The 23,892-nt window shown below is 37.8% G+C and overlaps 1 long non-coding RNA gene across 1 annotated transcript in view; it reads right to left on the bottom strand.

Annotated features, from left to right (window-relative positions):
* Window positions 1–9,994: 9,994 nt before the first annotated feature.
* The window catches only part of LOC128644272 (uncharacterized), a 29,491-nt gene continuing 15,593 nt past the window's right edge, over window positions 9,995–23,892 (bottom strand). The window contains exon 2 of the long non-coding RNA XR_008399971.1: window positions 9,995–10,626. This is a non-coding gene — a long non-coding RNA (uncharacterized LOC128644272). The remainder of the gene's footprint in view (window positions 10,627–23,892) is intronic.

The following is a 23,892-nucleotide window of genomic DNA, read 5'->3' as shown; positions in this document are numbered from 1 at the left end:
TACTTTATTCTCCCAATACCTGGTTCCCGGGGGGTGCTAAGGTTTTACTCCACAAGGGCTGCCTAAAACCTCAGCGGTCCAGTCTGAGTTAGATAACATGGCGGAGAGTATATCCTTTAGACAGAGCTCCCAGATTAGCAGCCATCGTCGGCTAGAGCCTGGACACGCCCCCCCCCCAACCGTAATATTTTATTGATTGCATACTGATACATATCTTATTATATAGATATGTATTATCCACTGACATTTACAGATACCCTGACAATATCATGTAGTGCTGTATTGCACTTGGCTTGTCTCTCCCTCAGATATAGAAATGAGAGAGATCTTGCAGAGCTGGAGGGTTCCACCCTTTTTCCTATTAGCACTCAGTGAGTTTAGCCCCTGTGAAGTCTGTGCTACAATTTCTCTCCAAGCTGGAGAATCTTTTATCATCAAGCACATAGTGAGAGCAATACTTTAAAGGGTCAGTCTACAATATAATTGTTATTGTTTTTAAAAGATAGATAATCTCTTTATTACCTAGTCCCCAGTTTTGCCTAACCAACACAGTTATATTAATATACGTTTTTACCTCTGTGATTACCTTGTATCTAAGCATGATCTCACAGCCCCCTGATCACATGACTTTGTATTTATTATCTACTGACTTGCATTAGTACTGTGTTGTGCTAAATCTTAAATAATTCCCCGGGCGTGAGCATAATGTTATCTATATGGCACACATGAACTAGCAGTCTCCTGTTGTAAAAAGCAAATAAAAAAGCATGTGATAAGAGGCTGTCTGTATTGGCTTAGAAACAGACAGAAATTTAGAGGTATAACCTGGGGAATAGGTACTAAAGACGTTATCTATCTTTCCTTCCATAAGGCAGGGAGAGTCCCAAGACTTCATTCCTTACTGTTGGGAATACAACACCTGGCCACCAGGAGGAGGCAAAGACACCCCAGCCAAAGGCTTAAATATACCTCCCACTTCCCCTATCCCCCAGTCATTCTTTGCCTTTCGTCACTATAGGAGGTGGCAGAGAAGTGTAAGAAGATTTGGATAGTTCTATAATAGGTATGCTCCCTTCAATAAAGGACTGGAGTTTTAAGTAATCATGTCAACCTCTCAGCGAGAGTATTGATAAAAGTTAGAGTCTGGAGATGCAGGGAAGTTTTTCTGCAAACCCATCCTGATTGCCGCCTAACAGCTCCTGAGCAATCAGTGTTGACAAGTTTCACTGCTTGCTGCTACACACTCAAGTCCATGTCAGAGGCGTCGCTGCATGGCTGTCACACTTGAGAGGCTGTGCCTGTTTCACAGCATGGATCCTGGAGGGTAAGACCGTTTTATGTATACACTTTGCTATACAGGGTCACAGTGTGGCTCCTTTATGCCTCGATAGGATCAAGGGTTAATATCTCCTTCAGGGAGATTATTTGAACAGCTAGGGATTATTTATAACTGGTTTAATGTGAGAGTTTTTTGGGGCCATAGGACTGTGTGCTTTTGGCTTGGAACAAACAGGTTTCACTTTCGTTTTTATATTTTAATATTTTTATTGAGATTTTCAAATAATTTAGGCCTAGATTTAGAGTTTGGCGGTAGCCGTCAAAACCAGCGTTAGAGGCTCCTAACGCTGGTTTTTACCGCCCGCTGGTATTTAGAGTCAGTCAGGAAAGGGTCTAACGCTCACTTTGCAGCCGCGACTTTTCCATACCGCAGATCCCCCTACGCCATTTGCGTATCCTATCTTTTCAATGGGATCTTTCTAACGCCGGTATTTAGAGTCTTGGCTGAAGTGAGCATTAGAAATCTAACGACAAGACTCCAGCCGCAGAAAAAAGTCAGTAGTTAAGAGCTTTCTGGGCTAACGCCGGTTTTTAAAGCTCTTAACTACTGTGCTCTAAAGTACACTAACACCCATAAACTACCTATGTACCCCTAAACCGAGGTCCCCCCACATCGCCGCCACTCTATTAAAAAAATTTAACCCCTAATCTGCCGCTCCGTACACCGCCGCCACCTACATTATCCCTATGTACCCCTAATCTGCTGCCCCTAATACCGCGACCCCTACATAATATTTATTAACCCCTAATCTGCCGCACCCGCTATCGCTGACACCTGCATATTTTTTTTAACCCCTAATCTGCCGCTCCGTACACCGCCGCAACCTACGTTATCCCTATGTACCCCTAATCTGCTGCCCCTAACACAGCCGACCCCTATATTATATTTATTAACCCCTAATCTGCCGCCCCCAACGTCGCCTCCACCTACCTACAATTATTAACCTCTAATCTGCCGACCGGACCGCACCGCTACTATAATAAATGTATTAACCCCTAAAGCTAAGTCTAACCCTAACACCCCCCTAAGTTAAATATAATTTAAATCTAACGAAATAAATTAACTCTTATTAAATAAATTATTCCTATTTAAAGCTACTACACTATCAATACATTAATTAAATACAATACCTACAAATAACTACAATTAAATAAACTAACTAAAGTACAAAAAATAAACATTAGAAAAATATTACAACAGCCCAATAGATCGGAACAGCCAATAGAATACGAGCTCAATCTGATTGGCTGATACAATCAGCCAATCAGATTGAACTTGAATCTGATTGGCTGATTTCATCAGCCAATCAGAATTTTCCTACCTTAATTCCGATTGGCTGATAGAAATCCTATCAGCCAATCGGAATTCGAGGGACGCCATCTTGGATGACGTCCCTTAAAGGAACCTTCATTCTTCAGTTGGACGTCGGAAGAAGAGGATGGATCTGCGCTGGAGGTCTTCAAGATGGAGTCGTTCGTCATCGGATGAAGATAGAAGATGCCGCTTGGATCAAGATGGTTGCCGGTCCGGATCTCCTCTTCATCCCGGATAGGATGAAGGACTTTGGAGCCTCTTCTGGACCTCTTCAGCTGCTGCTTGATAGAAGACTTCAGCCGGATTATGGATCGCCAGCCCCAGCTTGGGCTTGGATGAAGACTTCGGAGGCTTGGATCAAGACTTCGGAGGACGGATCAGTGAACCTGGCATGGTGAAGATAAGGTAGGAAGATCTTCAGGGGCTTAGTGTTAGGTTTATTTAAGGGGGGTTTGGGTTAGATTAGGGGTATGTGGGTGGTGGGTTGTAATGTTGGGGGGGGTATTGTATGTTTTTTTTTACAGGCAAAAGAGCTGAATTATTTGGGGCATGCCCCGCAAATGGCCCTTTTCAGGGCTGGTAAGGTAAAAGAGCTTTGAACTTTTTTAATTTAGAATAGGGTAGGGCATTTTTTTATTTTGGGGGTCTTTGTTATTTTATTAGGGGCCTTAGAGTAGGTGTAATTAGTTTAAAATTGTAATATTTTTCTAATGTTTGTAAATATTTTTTTATTTTTTTAACTTAGTTCTTTTTTATTTTTTGTACTTTAGTTAGTTTATTTAATTGTAGTTATTTGTAGGTATTGTATTTAATTAATGTATTGATAGTGTAGTGTTAGGTTTAATTGTAACTTAGGTTAGGATTTATTTTACAGGTAATTTTGTAATTATTTTAACTATTTTAGCTATTAAATAGTTCTTAACTATTTAATAGCTATTGTACCTGGTTAAAATAATTACAAAAGTTGCCTGTAAAATAAATATTAATCCTAAAATATCTACAATATAATTCTAATTTATATTGTAGCTATATTAGGGTTTATTTTACAGGTAAGTATTTAGCTTTAAATAGGAATAATTTATTTAATAAGAGTTAATTTATTTCATTAGATTTAAATAATATTTAACTTAGGGGGGTGTTAGTGTTAGGGTTAGACTTAGCTTTAGGGGTTAATACATTTATTATAGTAGCGGTGCAGTCCGGATGGCAGATTAGGGGTTAATAATTGTAGGTAGGTGGAGGCGACATTGGGGGCGGCAGATTAGGGGTTAATAAATATAATATAGGGGTCGGCTGCGTTAGGGGCAGCAGATTAGGGGTACATAGGGATAACGTAGGTTGCGGCGGTGTACGGAGCGGCAGATTAGGGGTTAAAAAAATATGCAGGTGTCAGCGAGGGCGGCAGATTAGGGGTTAATAAATATTATGTAGGGGTTGGCGGTATTAGGGGCAGCAGATTAGGGGTACATAGGGATAACGTAGGTTGCGGCGGTGTACGGAGCGGCAGATTAGGGGTTAATAATAAAATGCAGGGGTCAGCGATAGCGGCGGCAGCAGAATAGAGGTTAATAAGTGTAAGACTAGTGGTGTTTAGACTCGGGGTACATGTGTTAGGTGCAGACTTAGGAAGAGTTTCCCCATAGGAAACGATGGGGTTTCGTTAGGAGCTGAACGCTGCTTTTTTGCAGGTGTTAGGTTTTTTTTTCAGCTCAAACTGTCCCATTGTTTCCTATGGGAGAATCGTGCACGAGCACGTTTTTCAAGCTGGCCGCGTCCGTAAGCACCGCTGGTATCGAGAGTTGCAGTTGCGGTAAATATGCTCTACACTCCTTTTTTGGAGCCTAACGCAAGCCATTCTCTGAACTCTAAATACCAGCGATATTTAAAAAGGTGCGGGGAAAAAAAAGCATGCGTAGCTAACGCACCCGCAGAACTGCACCCGCAGAACTCTAAATCTAGCCGATAATCATGTACATCCAATGTGAGAAATAACATATTGCTAACTGTTACATTGCAATAATATCTTAACAATAAAAACAAAAAACATTAGAACAGCATAAATGTTGCAGTATATATTAGAGTTAGAACCTCTTTTCAAAAGTTAACATTCAGCTCATAATAATATATATAAAAAAAGATGATAAACAATCTTGTGGAGCTTGAGGGGAAGGGTGGGGTCAATGTTATGTTGTACAAGATAGACTTCTAAGAAAGAGAGTTAGGGTGCGGTGTAGACGAGACAAACCGCGTATTTAACCCTCCTGGTATAGGAGGTTTATAATAATGGGGGGGGGGGGAGGTGATATTTTGTGGGTGGTAAGCAAATTAGTAATCAAAACGCCATATCTATTTTGAAAGTTTTAAGGGCACCTGGATAATCAGAAGATATATTGGAATGAACTCGTTAAAAGAAGGGCCAATGCTGCACCCTGCATGAGAGAATCTAGAAATCTATGGTAGCAACCCTGACGCCGGTTAAGTAGCTCATTTACAAAATTATGAGGAGGAAGACTATACATAGTAGCACTGGTGTAAGGCCAGCCTCCCCTAGCCTCCCCTAGCACTCGTTCCTACTATTCTAGGATTGAAACACTCTGGGCATAATTACAGATGCCAGAGTGTGTTAATGGGTGGGGAATATGCAAAAACATAGATTATTATTGGAGCAACATAAGTATTAAGCTTGATTCCATAGCCACACAGTTTGTATAGATTGTTATAGGGGTTAGAAGTGTAAATAGAAATTAGCTATGCTTTTAATTTAAGGGAAGTAAACACTATATACATTACATACAATTGAGCAGAACAGTGAACAGACCTTTTTCCCTTTTTTTTTTTCCTTTCATTCTCTCCCCTTTTTCTCCCTTTTCCATTCCCTTTTTCACTTAATAATATATTAAAAAGCTACTCATTAACTGTCACAGATTATGCACTGTGTATTCTTATTGCTAAAGATTTAAAGAGCAGAAGAATAAAACTGGCCTGTGACACAGGGCTGCCGCATTACTCTCATCCTCATTATTGGGATATTTGTACATAAGGAGGAAGCATTAACCCGCCAAGCCCTTGGACTGATGATATAAGAGATAGTAAGATTCATGTGTATGCACATATTTATATCTATGTTACTAGTCATATTACCATGGAGCTGTAGGGACTAGGAGTCCGCATTCTGAGAAACCACTGGGAACCATTACCATCTGCAGTGGTCAAAAGCCAGAGAACAGGCCTACTAGCACCAATATAAATAAAAAAATATAGCCTACTTTCTTAGACATTTATACCCTGTTGCTCGGCATGGGCCCTATACCCAGCAACCAATGGAACAATTAAAAAAGAAAATGATGCGTGTCTTGGTGATAGGCCAGTCCTCTGTGTAAACTTACAGGCCTGTTGGTTCCATTCCCATATGCATAGACTAGAGTTTGGTTATAAGTATAGTGTTATTTATATACTTGCAGTCCTAAGAGAACAAAATAAGGCAATAAAGGACTTATACCTTCAAAAGCTATATGACACAGACAGCCATAGAAGCCAAAATAGCGAGATCTTACAGGGAGGCTCAGATTAAGGCAAATATAACCCTTAGAGCTGAGACTTTTGTAAAAAAAAATCTCCCTTTTAAATCAGATACATAGTCTTAATGTAATAATGCAACAGTTCTCAGCCAAGGACCAGTCAGTGCTAAAACAATTAGGATAACATCAATACAGATGTGGGGCTAGCAAGCCTTAGTATGCTTTCAGATATAAAGTGACAAAAGAAATATAAAGCAACATTCTGAGAGAGAAAAGAGACAGCCAGCAAAAAAATATAATGTCACATCAGATTTGTGTACCGTTGTTATAAATAACTTTGTCCCACTGACAAATAAGTGTTAGCAATGAATGAAACACAAGCATAGCATCTTTAGGACATGGGTAAAATAAAACAAAACAACCCATCAGCATAACCTGTATTATCTTAGACTTAAGTACTCACATGTGGCTTGTATATATAGTCAAATATAGAGTTGCATTAAAAAAGCAGCAGAGAACTGTGTCTCCAGAAAAGAAAATATATAACTATAAGCAATATGCCTGACCAACATATATCTATTAAACCTATAAGTACACTTAAAGCACAAAACTCAGATTAGGATGTATAATATAAACAGTGACAGTCATCAAGAGCCCTCTTTAGAACATTATCTTTAGTCGGTAGGAGGCAGTGGGGAAAAATATACAAATACCTAGTTGTGAGCTGCATATATAGAAGTAGATGATATGTCTGTAGAGGGCAACACGATAAATGTATAACTGGGAATCTAGGAGCAGACCCAAGTAATATAGTAAGCTAAGCCAAACGTGCACAAAAATATGTCATGTATAGAGTATAATTAAACCTTTACTCCCCTCCGGTGGTAGAAAATGGTAATTACATCTTCCATCAAAAGATATAAATTTAAATCTAAATTCCGCAATGTGGTGCATTTTTATATAAAAGGCTCAAATGATTGAGGTCTATGGAGCTTAACAAGGTAGATTGTCTGCATATATATGAGAAGAGCCTTCAGGGGACAGTTGTCATATTTAACCTGGTCTCATAAGTGGACAAGTCCGATTTCTGCCATGCCATTATTTATACACATTCTCCACCCCTTCCTGCAGAAATATAGCTCTAGCAATATCCTAAATTATATCAACCGTGCTGCCACGTATTTTTGATGGTTACAAGGAGACTAGGGCATACCTAAATAAATGGGAGAGCAATCCAACCGGTCCTATAGGGAAACATGTAAAAGTATGTTAGGCACATATGTAGCATATAAAACCAAGAATTTGTATGTAGATTGTTTGGAACACAGAATACCAATACCATATGTCGCCTCATCATTAACAAACATGATAGCTCCCTTTTAAGTATATTACAAATTCCATCTAAACATTCAGTTTTCTTTGTACATGTGCATGAGTAGTTTCCTACCATTTAGAGGAAGAAGACAAAAAAAACGACATATAAGCCTAATGGCTGGAAGATAACCGCTAAACAATTACATAGAACATTGTAATGCTAAACTTTATGCTTAAAACAACAAAACAACATGCAGCCTGCCACTAAGAGATCTGTCCATTAATAGATATCCATTAAATCTTAGCCTATACCCCGCCTGATGGGAGACAATTTCCTGCCAGTTGCAATGGGAAAGTCTTGAGACATGTCCACAACAATAGGAGGGCTACAGTGAGGACTCTCTTGTCCATGCAACAAAATGCGTTTCCCCATAACAAGCCACCATAAACTTAATCTGTACCATATGTTGTTTCCAGAGATCATCTCATGGCTATACAACCGTTTTTCTAGAGCTCTGTCCCGTGGTAAGTATGAGAACATCATCGGGTCTAGCTGTAATTTCATCAGTCTGTGTCCTGAGACCAGGTTGCACAATCATCCACATCATGCGGAGCTGGGTGTAATATAAAAGCGGAGATGGAGATGTCGGGACTGCAGGCCACTGCACCAGGGACGCAGGAGCGGACATGGTAACGGCAAAATCCTGGTCTGGGAATTGAGGTGAGTGTCCCTGCACTTCCAAACAATCGGCTCCCGTCCTTGCCTTCAACAAGCTCTCCTCCATTTTAGAGAAGTGTGTGCGTATTAGTAATTCCAGTTTCTCCAACAAGACCGATTGTAGATGCTCCATTGTATGGCTTTAAGAAATCAATTTCTTGGGGTGATTAACCTGGTCCATTAAGAAAGTGAGGAAGGCCAAATGGAGATGCAGTCCGTTATTAGGTCTTTGTTGCGCACCTTCACCGATCAGGTCAACCTGACCAAATTTTCACATAAAAAGCTACCACGCTGTTCCCCACATTTTGGACGTCCCATAGTTCTTGTGTAATGCATAAAAAGTTGGGCTTATGATAGTTATAAAGTAGTTTTATCTGCTCTATGCTTCAGCCAAAGGTAGATAGCAGCCATCTTGGTTGCTTGGCAGACACGCCCCCCCCACTTTCATTTTTGAGTGTTGCGCAGCTCATAATAGCTTAGCACCTTTTTCATAGCAGGGGAAGTCCTGTCCTACACACCACGTCACCGGTGTAAGAAATTACTCTTAAATAACCAAAGGATCTTATGTTAAAAACCATTCACGTCTAAAAATTAATATATAAATATATTAATAATCGGCCCTGTACAAACTAATTTCATATACCGTACTGTATATCTATTGAAACCCTCCAGAAAACAGACAACCATACTACCTTCAACTATTTAAACCATCACACATGTATTAAAGAACAGATAAATAACAAGATTACATGTTATTGTTTACAAGGTTAAACACATAAAAACAATTTAACAGAGAAATAATACATAAATTAATATTACCCCGTTTGTTTCCTGTGGGAGTCCCGGCTATAGCATGTATCATTGATGTTTTCCTTTCCAAAGATGAACTCTGTCTACCATTATTTCTCCCTGATTCTTATACACTTTAAAACTGCTGACAATACACTTTTGGCCATGTTCCAAACTAGGTATTGTGAGTTATTTGAAGCCCTTTGCAATACTTGTCACTCCCATATCCATATATGTTATATGCTTGCTTACTGATTAGGTCAGCATTATATCATGGCTGAGGTTAAAATAGTCATAAGGACACACTAACCTTCTCTATAACAATATGGACACCATTTATATACTCATTAAAATCTTACAGTCCACCCCTTTGCTAGGCCTTATAGTGTAACGGTAAGGTTTAGCACATTACTCTATAAACTATTCTCTTTATACAAAATTAACATAAACAAAATAATTATACATTTAACAACAATTAACATTTTTAAAGTAAAATCGTACAATCGGATGTTGTAACGTTCTTTTGTTCCCAAAATAATGTCATTGTCCTTGACTGCACAAATGAAAAATCAGGAGCACCGGTAGATGAAAAAAGTAGCATTTATTTCCTCATAAACAGCTACAAAATAAAATTCCAATGCTTGCTTCATATAGTAAAAATTCCGTATCTTCAGAATTTTATGGGCTTGACAGCAGCTGGTTGGTAAGTTGGAGAAAGGAAAAAACAGCTGACATGTTTCGGGCTTTGCAGCCGTACTCTTAGCTGATAAAAGCTTAAAACCAAGCGCCCTTTTTCTAGGGTGTACCTTTCTCCAATTGGCCAAACAGTAAACCAATCAAAAATCACTATAACTCATAAATAAATCAGTGAATGAATGAGTCAATAAACAAAATACAGGCACATATCCTTAAACATTTGCATACACTGTTGCTTGCTGCAAATCTCAAAATAGTATACTCTATTGCATCATTTTAGAAAACATTACCCTATTCTGAAATGCCTTTTCTTTTTTAACTAAGTCTATACTTTGTTTGTTAACAGTGCTTTTGCAATTTCTGCCTCTGACTTATTATAACTATTTACATAATACTCTAACTGTTTAAATCCTGAAGTATAATTGGCCATTCAGGATTCCTTAGTGGCAAAGAGAGATACATGGTGTAAACAATAGCCTCTACATATTGTCATTTAACTAAGCGTAAAGGTGCATATTTAAATGCATCTAACTTCATTGTGCCTTAGTCATTGTGACAGTCCTTGACTGTCATATTTTGCAAAAATAAACTTAAAAATAAATGTTTCTTTGCCACATTTAACCCATTTTGTACAACTTGTAACATTAGACCGGCCTTTGTCCAATGCTATATTAATACGTTCAGGATCATAATGTTCATTTTGATGTTGTTGATCATTTTCCAAAAACTAGTTCAGTTACATTGACTTTGATACCACAATCACGATTTCCATCTTGATGTTGTCTGAGTCAAACCCAAAATACCCATGCAGTCCTCTGAAAATGCAAAAGAATTTCGTCCAGCAAAACCCTCCATAATCAGCCATAACAACATTAGGACATGGATTTTCCCAACTTGAAGATAGGTTGTCATCTTTTTGGTATCTTTTCAGATTCTTTCTAAGAAAAATCAAATGCAGTATCTGTTAATTCATATATTTTTAAAATTGTTTAATATAATATCATTTAAAATAGTTTGTTTTTTTTTCGTATACGTTATTTCAAAGAAATAAACAATAAAATTATCTTTATCCAAAACACAAAAAGAACAATTCATTTTAGGAACAAATGAGCGACTTTTTTAGACATAAAATCTCTTTATCATTACTAAAACTATTACATTCAAAAGATCTAACATTTTGTTAAAAAAATGTTTTATTTGAGCTTTACTCCTTACAATATTTTGAGCTATCAACATATTTACATTGTCAATATGCTGTGATACTCATTTTCTTCATAAATAGAAAGAAAATGATCAGGTAAGCATAATTTATGTTTTTATCCAAATTTGTATTATTGCCCCTTGTAAATTTGATGTAGCAATTGAAAGTAAAGTCCTTCCAAATGTTTTATTCAATCTACAAGTTATTACTTGATATGGCGTGACACCTGTAGTAGAATGTAGGATATATCTTATGGTCATTGAACATAAAGGTAACATTTTTTTCTATGTTGAAAGTTTAATACTACAAATTTTAGTTTATAATTGTTTATAGTATTTATTACCCCTTTCTACTGCTCCTGATGATTGCAGTTTATAAGCAATATATAATTTATGCTTAATTCCCAATGATTAATTAATTTCCTTGAAATATTTTCCCACTAAATGCAGGCTCATTATTACTTTCTACTACAAATGGCATTCCCATCTAGAGAAAAGCTCAAATAAATAACCTATGCAACTATAAAAACTACTTGATTTGTTTTTGGAAAAACATCAATCCATTTTGTGAATACATCTATTACCACTGAACTATACATGTATTCTTCTAGTATTCTAGGTAAAAACCAACAAAACAAAATAATATCTATTTATATTTGTAACCAAGGTTTGTCATGGGGAAAGGTAAAAACCTTAATAATTATTGATTCATATTGACTGAAGAATTAAACTGCAGACAAGGCAAATTTCTAGAACATATTGGAAAAAAAACAAAAAAAATATTATCTTTCATTGGTGGCCACCATTACAAATTTTTCTGTATTTTTGTCACATGTTCTATCTGCAGAATAATGTCCGCCTATAGGAAGCAAATTACATTTTTTGAAAATTAATCTACATATTCTTAAAGGGAAAATAAACTTTCATGTTTAAAATAGGGCATGTAATTTTAAACAACTTTCCAATTCACTTGTATCACCAATTTTGCTTTGTTCTTTTGGTGTTCTTAGTTGAAAGCTAAACCTAGGAGGTTCATATGCAAATTTCTTAGACCTTGAAGTCCACCTGTAATCTAAATGCATTTTTATATTTTTTCACCACTAGAGGGCATTAGTTCACATGTTTCATATAGATAATATTGAACTCATGCACATGAATTTACAATGGAGACAGCTCTGATTGGCTAAACTACAAGTCTATCAAAAGAACTGAAATAAGGGAGCAGTCTTTTGAGGCTTAGATACAAATTAATTACAGAGGTAAACTTATATAATTAAAACTATGTTGGTTATGCAAACTGGAAAATTGGTAATTAAGAGATTATCTATCTTTTAAAACAACAAAATTCTGGTGTTTACTGTCTCTTTAAGGAATATAACAACTGGAAATACAAACAACATATTTTACTTATTTAAGCACATTAAAGTTCCATTTTCTTCAGATTTTATAAATTTGTCATTTGCCCATGATACTGGCATTGATAAAGGTTTCCATGCTAAATGCCTTTATTTTAATATTACATAAGAAATATAAGAATTTTGCAATGACACCCAATTTGCTTTATTTTTATTTTATCTTTTTAATTTTATTTTTTTGATGTAATTGCAGAAATCTCAGGTTCCTCATGGAACTCCCATAATTTTACTTGTTTTGCAGCCTTTTTAGCACAAGCATCAACTAAGTTATTTTGTTCATTATGTTCATCACTTTTAGTGTGAGCCTTTACTTTAATTATTGCATATGGCAATTTACATTTATTTAGCAAATATGAAATATACTTCAACAGATTTGTATTTATATGTACCAATGGTCTTTCATCATATGATTTAAAACCGTTATATACATACAAAGGAAGCATTGTCAGTGTATTAACCACATATGCACTATTATTATAAATGTCAATAGCCATATCTGCTTAGTGTTCCAATGTACAACAAACATTAGCCAATTTAGCATATTGAGAATAATGTATCTCACATAAATGCATATCTATTTTATCAGGTAAAATTATTGAAAAACCTGTATATGCTTTACCATCCTTATGATAAAAAGAACCATCACAGTAAACATCTGTACTTTGCACCAAAATATATCAACTTGAATTGAAAGGAAAAACAGAACACAACAAAGTGACTATGTGGTTGACCTTCATATAGCAAACATGCTGGCAACAAAGTTGTTTCCTTTATTATAATGTCTATATTTCTTTTCATTAGCATCAGCACCCACTTTTAAAATCTTGCAGATGAAATTATACTGTTTCCTAGTTTCACCAATTAAGTTCAAAAGAAAAATGTGAACTTTGCAATAACACTTTTTGAAATCATGTTATTTAAAATGTTCTTATGTCCAGAATACTGACAACAACTGTTCCTCACACAGGAATACTTTTCTTCAGTTATTTTCAAAAGGTCACGATGCATAGGTCACTGGTTTCAGTTTTCCAACCTTCTCTTTACATAGCACTGCAGATAAAGTCTTTCTTTTTTTTTTTTTAAGTAGTAACTTCCAATTGAAACACTTTTCTGGGGTCTGTGTAAGCAACACCATCGTATTGATCCTTTTTTTAGGTTCTCAAATGTTTTCTTTCTTTAGCAAGTCATACAAGGGTCCAGCCAAAACTTTAAACTTTGGAATAAAGTCTCTTTGGTATTGGAACAATCCCAAAATGATCTTAAAACAGTCTTTGACACAGGTATGTTTAGTCTTTTTATGACATCCACTTTTGTTGATCTGGAGTCTTTCTTTCAGATGATATTGTCACTCCTGTAAAGTTCACTGTTGTCTGTAAAAATTGGCATTTCTTTATATTAACTTTAAGTCCAGTATTTGCCAATAATTTCAACAATTCTGTAAACAATTTAAAATGTTATTTTCCTGTTTCTGTAGTACATACCAAATCATCAACATATTGCAGAAGTGCTAATAGTCTTGACAATCTTGATAGAATAGCAGCCATCCTTTCATGTAAAATTGTTGCTGAATTGTTCAGGACCACAGGAAAATATAAATATAACTTGATCTTCTTTTTTTTTTTTCCACTTGAAAACAAACTTGTACTGTGACTTTGGGTGCAGAGATACAAACCAATAACTGTTTGCTATATCAAGGCTTAAATAAAACTTTGTATTTGGAGGATAAAGGAAAAAGTAGGAACCTCTCTGTCATTTTGATGCCTAGGCAGATGTCACTGGATGTAATTTACCTTAATCAATTGTTAAATGCCCATTTCCATCAGGTTTCTGTACAAACTAAATAATAAAATTAGTAACAGATTTATATTTTCTCAATAGACCTTGTTCAAGTAAAATAATATATAATTTGCTGTACATATGGCTCACTTTCCTTAAAGGGACAGTCTAGGCCAAAATAAACTTTCATGATTCAGATAGAGCATGTAATTTTAAACAATTTTCCAATTTACTATTATCACCAATTTTGCTTTGTTCTCTTGGTATTCTTAGTTGAAAGCTTAACCTAGGAGGTTCATATGCTAATTTCTTAGACCTTGGAGCCCACCTCTTTCAGATTGCATTTTAACAGTTTTTCACCACTAGAGGGTGTTAGTTCACGTATTTCATATAGATAACACTGTGCTCGTGCACGAGAAGTTATCTGGGAGCAGGCACTGATTGGTTAGACTGCAAGTCTGTCAAAAGAACTGAAAAAAGGGGCAGTTTGCAGAGGCTTAGATACAAGATAATCACAGAGGTTAAAAGTATATGATTATAACTGTGTTGGTTATGCAAAACTGGGAAATGGGTAATAAAGGGATTATCTATCTTTTAAAACAATAAAAATTCTGGTGTAGACTGTCCCTTTAATAATATAATAATAATAATATGGATATTGCTTTTATAGCTAAATGTACATTTCCTGTGATAAACTCTTCCTCTTGCAATTTTCCAAATCATATTTATGTTCAGCAAATGCATGTGCAAACTGCTTCAAAATATTTGTAACCTTGGCATTTGTATGTACAACTAAACTTAACTTGTCAGATTTCTTTAGACTATAAACATAATGTGAAACAGAAATAACATAATGTTTATCATCTGTATTAAACTATATTTTACCATTAGCATAATAAAGTAAAACATTATATTTTGTGAGAAATTTATAACCCAAAATTGACATTTCATTAGACAAATTCACTAAATATTCTTCTAATTCAAAATACCATTATCAATTAAATTCATATCATTTTTAGCTTTATAATATCTTTATATGAACCTTGAAAAACTTGTAACACAATTTGTTTTTCCCCCTATGAACAATGGATTAGATTGAGGTTTTGTGAGGTATAAATAATGAATATAGGCACACCAGTATTTATTAAAAATATATTCCATCATGAGCCCCCATTCATGACTCCTTTAAAAACTGGGCAACTATATACATTACGTCTAACCCTCACTCCAGACAAGATTTGGAGGCAATTATCCCTTTTTACCCATTTTCAGAACTGGTAATTTTATTTGTTATTTGAATCAATTTAACTCTTTCCAGTTACTTTTTTCGATTTTCCAATTTGTATCTAGTTTCAAATTGTTCAGCAGATGTTGCTACAACAGTATTATGTCTTTGTACAAATTTGGCATTAATATGTTACCATTTTTTACAAAGATAATACTTCAATTTTACCAATATTTTCTTGTTAGAAATGATTTTAGTACATTCTCTGTTATCTGGGAATGGCTTTCCAAATGCAGACATTCTCTGTTTTATTCCCTTGTTAGTTTCATTACACAACTCTGCTCTTTTTAGACATTCAATTATTTTGTAAAAAGTGTTACTTGAAAACACAGTCAAATCAAACAATTTTATAATTTCTGGATTACTGCAGTTTATCTCATGCTTATATATTTTATTGTTATGATCTTCTTCAGTATTTTCAGGCAAAGTTAGTTTATAAATTTCAAACAGTCTATCAGCAAATCCTTGCACTGATTCATTCTTTCTCTGCTTGCAATTTCCATAAGATGAATGAGCATCCATTTCATCAATTCCTAATGTTTTTAGTAACTCATGCATTAACTGTTGTTTAACTCTTGGTCTAAGAAAAACCTCTGAAGGCATGCTTACTTTTAATGCATCATCCATACTTGTAACAATTATATCACATATATCATTTGTTTGCAATTCTTTGTGTATTCTTTCAAATTGTGATAACCTAATCATAACATCTAAGGGATCATCGCTTAATTTAAACTGTCCTAGTTCTTTACTTAATGTAGCAATTTCTGTGCTAGACAAAGACTGGTTAATTTTAGTACGTGAAATGATCTTTCCCTCTTCATCTAACTGTTCCTTAACTAGAATTGGTGCCATCTTTACATTCTCCACATTCTTTTTGTCACACACAACTTCATCAACACACTTTGACTCTACAAAATTAACTGGTATTTTGCATGCAGCGATTAATGCATTTCTTTGACCCAGTTTTATTTGTAAATAATTAATATGACATTTAGAATGATCCTCAGGTACACACACTTGCCCTGAATGTTTTAAAACTTGTATTGCTCCATAAGCATCAAGTAACATTTGTTGTAAAGACCCAATCTCTGCACTCAATTCTCTATTTGTCAACAAAGCTTCTCTAGTTTCCTGATTAAAAGAAACAGCTGAAGTATTTTTTAAAGATTCATTCCGACATTTCACCTCAGTTAACTGTCTTTGTAAATCCTGCAATTCTCCAGTTACTTTAGAATCATTTCCTGCTATTTTGTATGCACTAAACATTAATGCTTTCTTTCCCTCAGACTTATCTTATTGTCAATAGATTTATTAACATACTCTTGTACATTAGACCATGGATTAAAAACTCCTTCAATACAGTTTAAAATTGCATTCTGCTTTTTAACTGAAGCGATTTTTCCCAAATACAACTCAATAAACTTTTAACCTTGTGAATGTTACAAACAACTACTCATCTAAAGAATGCTAGCTAATTCTTCAGCACAAGTAATCTATCTCTCTTTAACAAAACCTAAAAATAAAGCTATCTGTTGTGAACACGAATCTTAACAAATCTCCTACCTGCTGTCGCCAAAACGTAAGAAATTACTCTTAAATAACCAAAGGATCTTATGTTAAAAACCATTCACGTCTAAAAATTAATATATAAATATATTAATAATCGGCCCTGTACAAACTAATTTCATATACCGTACTGTATATCTATTGAAACCCTCCAGAAACAGACAACCATACTACCTTCAACTATTTAAACCATCACACATTTATTAAAGAACAGATAAATAACAAGATTACATGTTATTGTTTACAAGGTTAAACACATAAAAACAATTTAACAGAGAAATAATACATAAATGAATATTACCCTGTTTGTTTCCTGTGGGAATCCCGGCTATAGCATGTATCATTGATGTTTTCCTTTCCAAAGATGAACTCTGTCTACCATTATTTCTCCCTGATTCTTATACACTTTAAAACTGCTGACAATACACTTTTGGCCATGTTCCAAACTAGGTATTGTGAGTTATTTGAAGCCCTTTGCAATACTTGTCACTCCCATATCCATATATGTTATATGCTTGCTTACTGATTAGGTCAGCATTATATCATGGCTGAGGTTAAAATAGTCATAAGGACACACTAACCTTCTCTATAACAATATGGACACCATTTATATACTCATTAAAATCTTACAGCCGGGTGCGGTCTTTCATTTTCCTACGATCCTACTGCGGACGCCACTCCTAAGTAGTGATGTCGTGAATAGTTTGCCGGCGAATAGTTCCCGGCGAACATAGCATGTTCGCGTTCGCCGCTGTGGGTGAACATATGCGATGTTCGATCCGCCCCCTATTCGTCATCATTGAGTAAACTTTGACCCTGTAACTCACAGTCTGCAGACACATTCCAGCCAATCAACAGCAGACCCTCCCTCCCAGACCCTCCCAGCTCCTGAACAGCAGCCATTTTAGATTCATTCGGAAGCTGCATTGTTAGTGAGAGGAGGGACAGTGTAGCTGCTGGTGATTTAATAGGGAAATTGATAGCTAGGCTAGTGTATTCAGTGTCCACTACAGTCCTGAAGGACTCATCTGATCTCTGCTGTAAGGACAGCACCCCAAAAAGCCCTTTTTAGGACTAGAACATAATTTTTTATTTATTTTTATTTTTTTCCTGTGTAATCTAATTGCAGTTGCCTGCTTGCCAAGCCACTTGCCCAGTGCCACCACTCATATCTGGTGTAATAGTAGTGTAAATTAAAAAAAAAAAAACTTTTTTGACTGTGAAACATCAGTCTGCTAGTGTAATCTAATTGCAGTTGCCTGCCTGCCAGCGTGTGTGCCAGGCCCACTTGCCCAGTGCCACCACTCATATCTGGTGTAACAGTAGTGTAAATTTAAAAAAAAAACTTTTTTGACTGTGAAACATCAGTCTGCTAGTGTAATCTAATTGCAGTTGCCTGCCTGCCAGCGTGTGTGCCAGGCCCACTTGCCCAGTGCCACACCACTCATATCTGGTGTAACAGTAGTGTAAATTTAAAAAAAAAACTTTTTTGACTGTGAAACATCAGTCTGCTAGTGTAATCTAATTGCAGTTGCCTACCTGCCAGCGTGTGTGCCAGACCCACTTGCCCAGTGCCACACCACTCATATCTGGTGTAACAGTAGTGTAAATTTAAAAAAAAAAATCTTTTTTGACTGTGAAACATCAGTCTGCTAGTGTAATCTAATTGCAGTTGCCTGCCTGCCAGCGTGTGTGCCAGACCCACTTGCCCAGTGCCACACCACTCATATCTGGTGTAACAGTAGTGTCAATTTAAAAAAAAAAAACTTTTTTGACTGTGAAACATCAGTCTGCTAGTGTAATCTAATTGCAGTTGCCTGCCTGCCAGCGTGTGTGCCAGGCCCACTTGCCCAGTGCCACCACTCATATCTGGTGTAACAGTAGTGTAAATATAAAAAAAAAACTTTTTTGACTCTGAAACATCAGTCTGCTAGTGTAATCTAATTGCAGTTGCCTGCCTGCCAGCGTGTGTGCCAGACCCACTTGCCCAGTGCCACAAAACTCATATCTGGTGTAACAGTAGTGTAAATTAAAAAAAAAAAAACTTTTTTGACTGTGAAACATCAGTCTGCTAGTGTAATCTAATTGCAGTTGCCTGCCTGCCAGCGTGTGTGCCAGGCCCACTTGCCCAGTGCCACCACTCATATCTGGTGTAACAGTAGTGTAAATTTAAAAAAATAAAACTTTTTTGACTGTGAAACATCAGTTTGCTAGTGTAATCTAATTGCAGTTGCCTGCCTGCCAGCGTGTGTGCCAGGCTCACAGCGTATACTGTGCCCACTTGTCCAGTGCCCCCACTCATATCTTGTGTAACAGTAGTGTAAATTTAAAAACAAAAAACTTTTTTGACTGTGAAACATCAGTCTGCTAGTGTAATCTAATTGCAGTTGCCTGCCTGCCTGCCAGCGTGTGTGCCAGGCCCACATGCCCAGTGCCACCACTCATATCTGGTGTAACGATAGTGTAAATATATAAAAAAAAAACTTTTTTGACTGTGAAACATCAGTCTGCTAGTGTAATCTAATTGCAGTTGCCTGCCTGTCAGCATGTGTGCCAGACCCACTTGCCCAGTGCCACACCACTCATATCTGGTGTAACATAGTGTAAATTTAAAAAAATAAAACTTTTTTGACTGTGAAACATCAGTCTGCTAGTGTAATCTACACTCGCAGCTAGAGAAGCGCTCAAACACAAACCGCGTGTCTAGATCGATCATGTGACGCTCTTCACGTAGTGTACACACCCTCTTGCTCAATGTCCGTGATGACGTGTCAATTTCACTCATCTGCTCCGGTGCAAACGAAAAACGGAGCGCTCCATCAACGCCCCCTAACAAACACAGGATCAGCAAAGTCCAGCGCACCCGGCAGCAAATGAGACTCAACAAGTAATAAATGCCAAGTAGTTACCTGTTTATTATGAACATGTGGAAAAAACGGCTGAACTAGCCAAAAATGCCAAATAGCAAAGTACTCCAACACGTAAGAAAATGACAGCAAAAGACAGGCAGCAGGATAGGGAACAAATTAGGTCAGACGCGTTTCCTTATGTTGCTACATAGTAATCCTCAGTGACCATGTCTGATACCCATAATCAGTGCCACACCACTCATATCTGGTGTAACAGTAGTGTAAATTTAAAAAAAAAAACTTTTTGACTGTGAAATATCAATCTGCTAGTGTAATCTAATTGCAGTTGCCTGCCTGCCAGTGTGTGTGCCAGACCCACTTGCCCAGTGCCACACCACTCATATCTGGTGTAACAGTAGTGTAAATTTAAAAAAATAAAACTTTTTTGACTGTGAAACATCAGTCTGCTAGTGTAATCTAATTGCAGTTGCCTGCCTGCCTGCCAGCGTGTGTGCCAGACCCACTTGCCCAGTGCCACACCACTCATATCTGGTGTAACAGTAGTGTAAATTTAAAAAAATAAAACTTTTTTGACTGTGAAACATCAGTCTGCTAGTGTAATCTAATTGCAGTTGCCTGCCTGCCAGCGTGTGTGCCAGACCCACTTGCCCAGTGCCACACCACTCATATCTGATGTAACAGTAGTGTAAATTTAAAAAAAAAAAAAAACTTTTTTGACTGTGAAACATCAGTCTGCTAGTGTAATCTAATTGCAGTTGCCTGCCAGCGTGTGTGCCAGGCCCACTTGCCCAGTGCCCCCACTCATATCTGGTGTAACAGTAGTGTAAATTTAAAAACAAAAAACTTTTTTGACTATGAAACATCAGTCTGCTAGTGTAATCTAATTGCAGTTGCCTGCCTGCCAGTGTGTGTGCCAGGCCCACTTGCCCAGTGCCCCCACTCATATCTGGTGTAACAGTAGTGTAAATTTAAAAAAATAAAACTTTTTTGACTGTGAAACATCAGTTTGCTAGTGTAATCTAATTGCAGTTGCCTGCCTGTCAGCATGTGTGCCAGACAGGCAGAGGCAGGCCACCCCGCAGGTGCCGTCGTGGTCGTGGTGCTGTGATTCCCTTTGGCACTAGAATAATGCCCAGTGTTCAGAGGCCACGTTCCATGAACTCGAAAAGTTCTGAGGAGGACATAGTTGACTTTATAACACAGGACACCCAATCTTCTATAGCACTATACCACTCGCCCGCCTGCCGCCACCACCAACACTAGCACCACAGCCGCTTCACTTGATCTGTCAGAGGAGGTTTTTACACATCAGTTGGAAGAAATGAGTGATGCGCAACCATCATTGACAGAGGATGTAGATAACAGTGATATGTCTCAGTCAGAATATATATAAACAAGGAAATAAAGATATCTCACACCAGCACTCTTAGTCCAATATGTTTTACTTAATAACTGATAGTTTACAATTTCTTAAAACTATCTACTGTGCACAGTGAACAAAACTAATATTAGGCTGACCATAACAGGTTAATACTCCCTATTATCATGCAATGGTAAATTGAAACAAAAAAGTGATGAAAAGGAAATATAATTAGAACATAAAATGCTGAGGAGAAATGCTCGCAATCAAAACTACAAATAATGATGAATCATAAAGTTCATGAGATAAAGTTCAGCATAATTATACTTATCGTTGGCCAACGTTCATGCTGTATAGTTGGTGTCCTTCAAATAGCAAGTTATCCCCTGAACCGGTCATCAGATATATATCCACTTAATTTGTAATCCGCCTGTAAATTTTCTTTCCGTAAGAAGCTGTTTCTTCTCTGTAGAAAAGTGATCCTGGAGGGCGCTACGTTCCACAGCCGAAGGCCGGTCGATCCCGGCACACACAAGCCGTGGCGTGTGACGTAAGCGTAGCAATACTTCCTCCCTCTACACTCTACTACCGGCTTTTTTGCTGCTCGACAGAAAGTCCTTCCATAGGAGCTAAACACTGCCTGGGTAGTCGCAGTGATCCAGGCTATTGTGGGCGTTCTCCTCACTCTTGCTCAGATCAAACTGAGCCGTTAGAGCCGACGTACGTTTCACCAATTCTTTGGCTTCATCCGGGCAATTTGTATATTTGTATTTGGTGCCTTCCTCATTTAAAGGGATATTGGTTGCCATTTCCTCCGGAAACTTAGCTGGTGAATATTGGTTCCTATTCATGAGTATCATTTTTTAACATTTCTTTATAATAAAAGACACTTTGTTTCAATATATTGTTGCGACTTTTTACTGCTAGCAACATAATAATTGCTAAGTGAAATAATTAAGTATCTAAAAAGATACTATTTACCACAATTATAGTAAAAAGCTTAATGCAGAGGCATATTCACTCACAGGGACAGCGACTCCCATCCAGATGTTTTCATACAGATCTATTTATTTATACTCTAAACAGTATTCAGTAAATAATTATTATTTGTACAGCATTATAGAAAATGGCCAAGGTTATTTTCTTCATTAAACCATACGGCGTCAGGGTTCCCAAATTGAAAATCCACTTACTTTCTCGCTGTAGCAAGATTTTATCTATGTTGCCACCGCGAATACCTAGGTGGACCTTATCAATACCTATTAGTCTAAAACAGTTAGGAGATATGTCTCAGTCAGGCAGCATTACAGACATGGACATACAGTGTGATGATGATGTTGTACCCGCTGCTGCTTCCTTTGTTGATTTGTCAGATACAAGTGAAGCGGTTGATGATGACGATGCGTCCGTGGATGTCACGTGGGTGCCCGCTAGAAGAAGAACAGGGGGGAAAGTTCAGATGGGGAGACAGAGAGGAGGAGGAGGAGACGAGTTGGAAGCAGGGGGAGGTCGTCGCAAGGAGCTAGTGGCACAGTCAGACAGCATGCATTGGCACCCGGGGTCAGCCAGACAGTACGCCAATCAACGCATGCTGTTGCCACCACCAGAATGCCGTCATCGCAGAGCTCAGCAGTGTGGCATTTTTTTTGTGTGTCTGCCTCTGACAACAGCGATGCCATTTGCAACCTGTGCCAAAAGAAACTGAGTCGCGGGAAGTCCAACACCCACCTAGGTACAACTGCTTTGTGAAGGCACATGATCGCACATCACAAACGCCTATGGGATCAACACATGAGTAGAAGCAGCACACAAACTCAAAGCCGCCATCCTCCTCCTGGTCCAGCATCTTCAGCCACGTCAACCACTGCTGTCCTCCTTGCCCCCTCTCAACCATCCGCCACTCCGTCTCTCTTCCGGAGCAGTTCCTGCTCTTTTGCCCACAGTCAGGTGTCTGTCAAGGACATGTTTGAGCGTAAGAAGCCAATGTCACAAAGTCACCCCCTTGCCGGGTGTCTGACAGCTGACTTGTCTGAACTGTTAGCCCGCCAGCTTTTACCATACAAGCTGGTGGAGTCTGAGGCGTTCCAAAAATTTGTAGCTATTGGGACACCGCAGTGGAAGGTACCCGGCCGAAATTTCTTTGCACAAAAGGCAATCCCCAACCTGTACTCGATTGTGCGAAAGGAAGTAATGGCATGTCTGGCACACAGTGTTGGGGCAAGGGTCCATATGACCACTGATAGCTGGTCTGCAAAGCATGGTCAGGGCAGGTATATCACCTACACTGCGCATTGGGTAAACCTGCTGACGGCTGCCAAGCATGGAATGCGTGGTTCTGCAGAGGAGGAGTTGGTGACACCGCCATGACTTGCAGGCAGGCCTGCTGCCACCCCCTCTACTCCTCCTACTCCATCCTCTTCCATAACCTCCTTGGCTGAGTCCTCTTCTGCTGCTGCGTCTTGCTCCACATCAACGGCACCCCCCCAGCTCCGCAGGTACAATTCCACATCCTGGATACGGCAGTGTCACGCCGTCTTGGGGTTGACTTGCCTGAAAGCAGAGAGTCACACCGGACCAGCACTCCTGTCCACCCTGAACGCACAGGTGGATCAGTGGCTGACTCCGCACCAACTGGAGATCGGCAAAGTGGTTTCTGACAATGGAAGTAATTTGGTGGCGGCATTGAAATTGGGCAAGTTGACACATGTGCCGTGCATGGCACATATATG

The sequence above is a fragment of the Bombina bombina genome, unplaced genomic scaffold, assembly GCF_027579735.1.
Source record: "Bombina bombina isolate aBomBom1 unplaced genomic scaffold, aBomBom1.pri scaffold_1220, whole genome shotgun sequence".
NCBI classification, from domain to species: Eukaryota; Metazoa; Chordata; class Amphibia; order Anura; family Bombinatoridae; genus Bombina; species Bombina bombina.
This window is presented reverse-complemented; position numbering and strand designations above follow the sequence as displayed.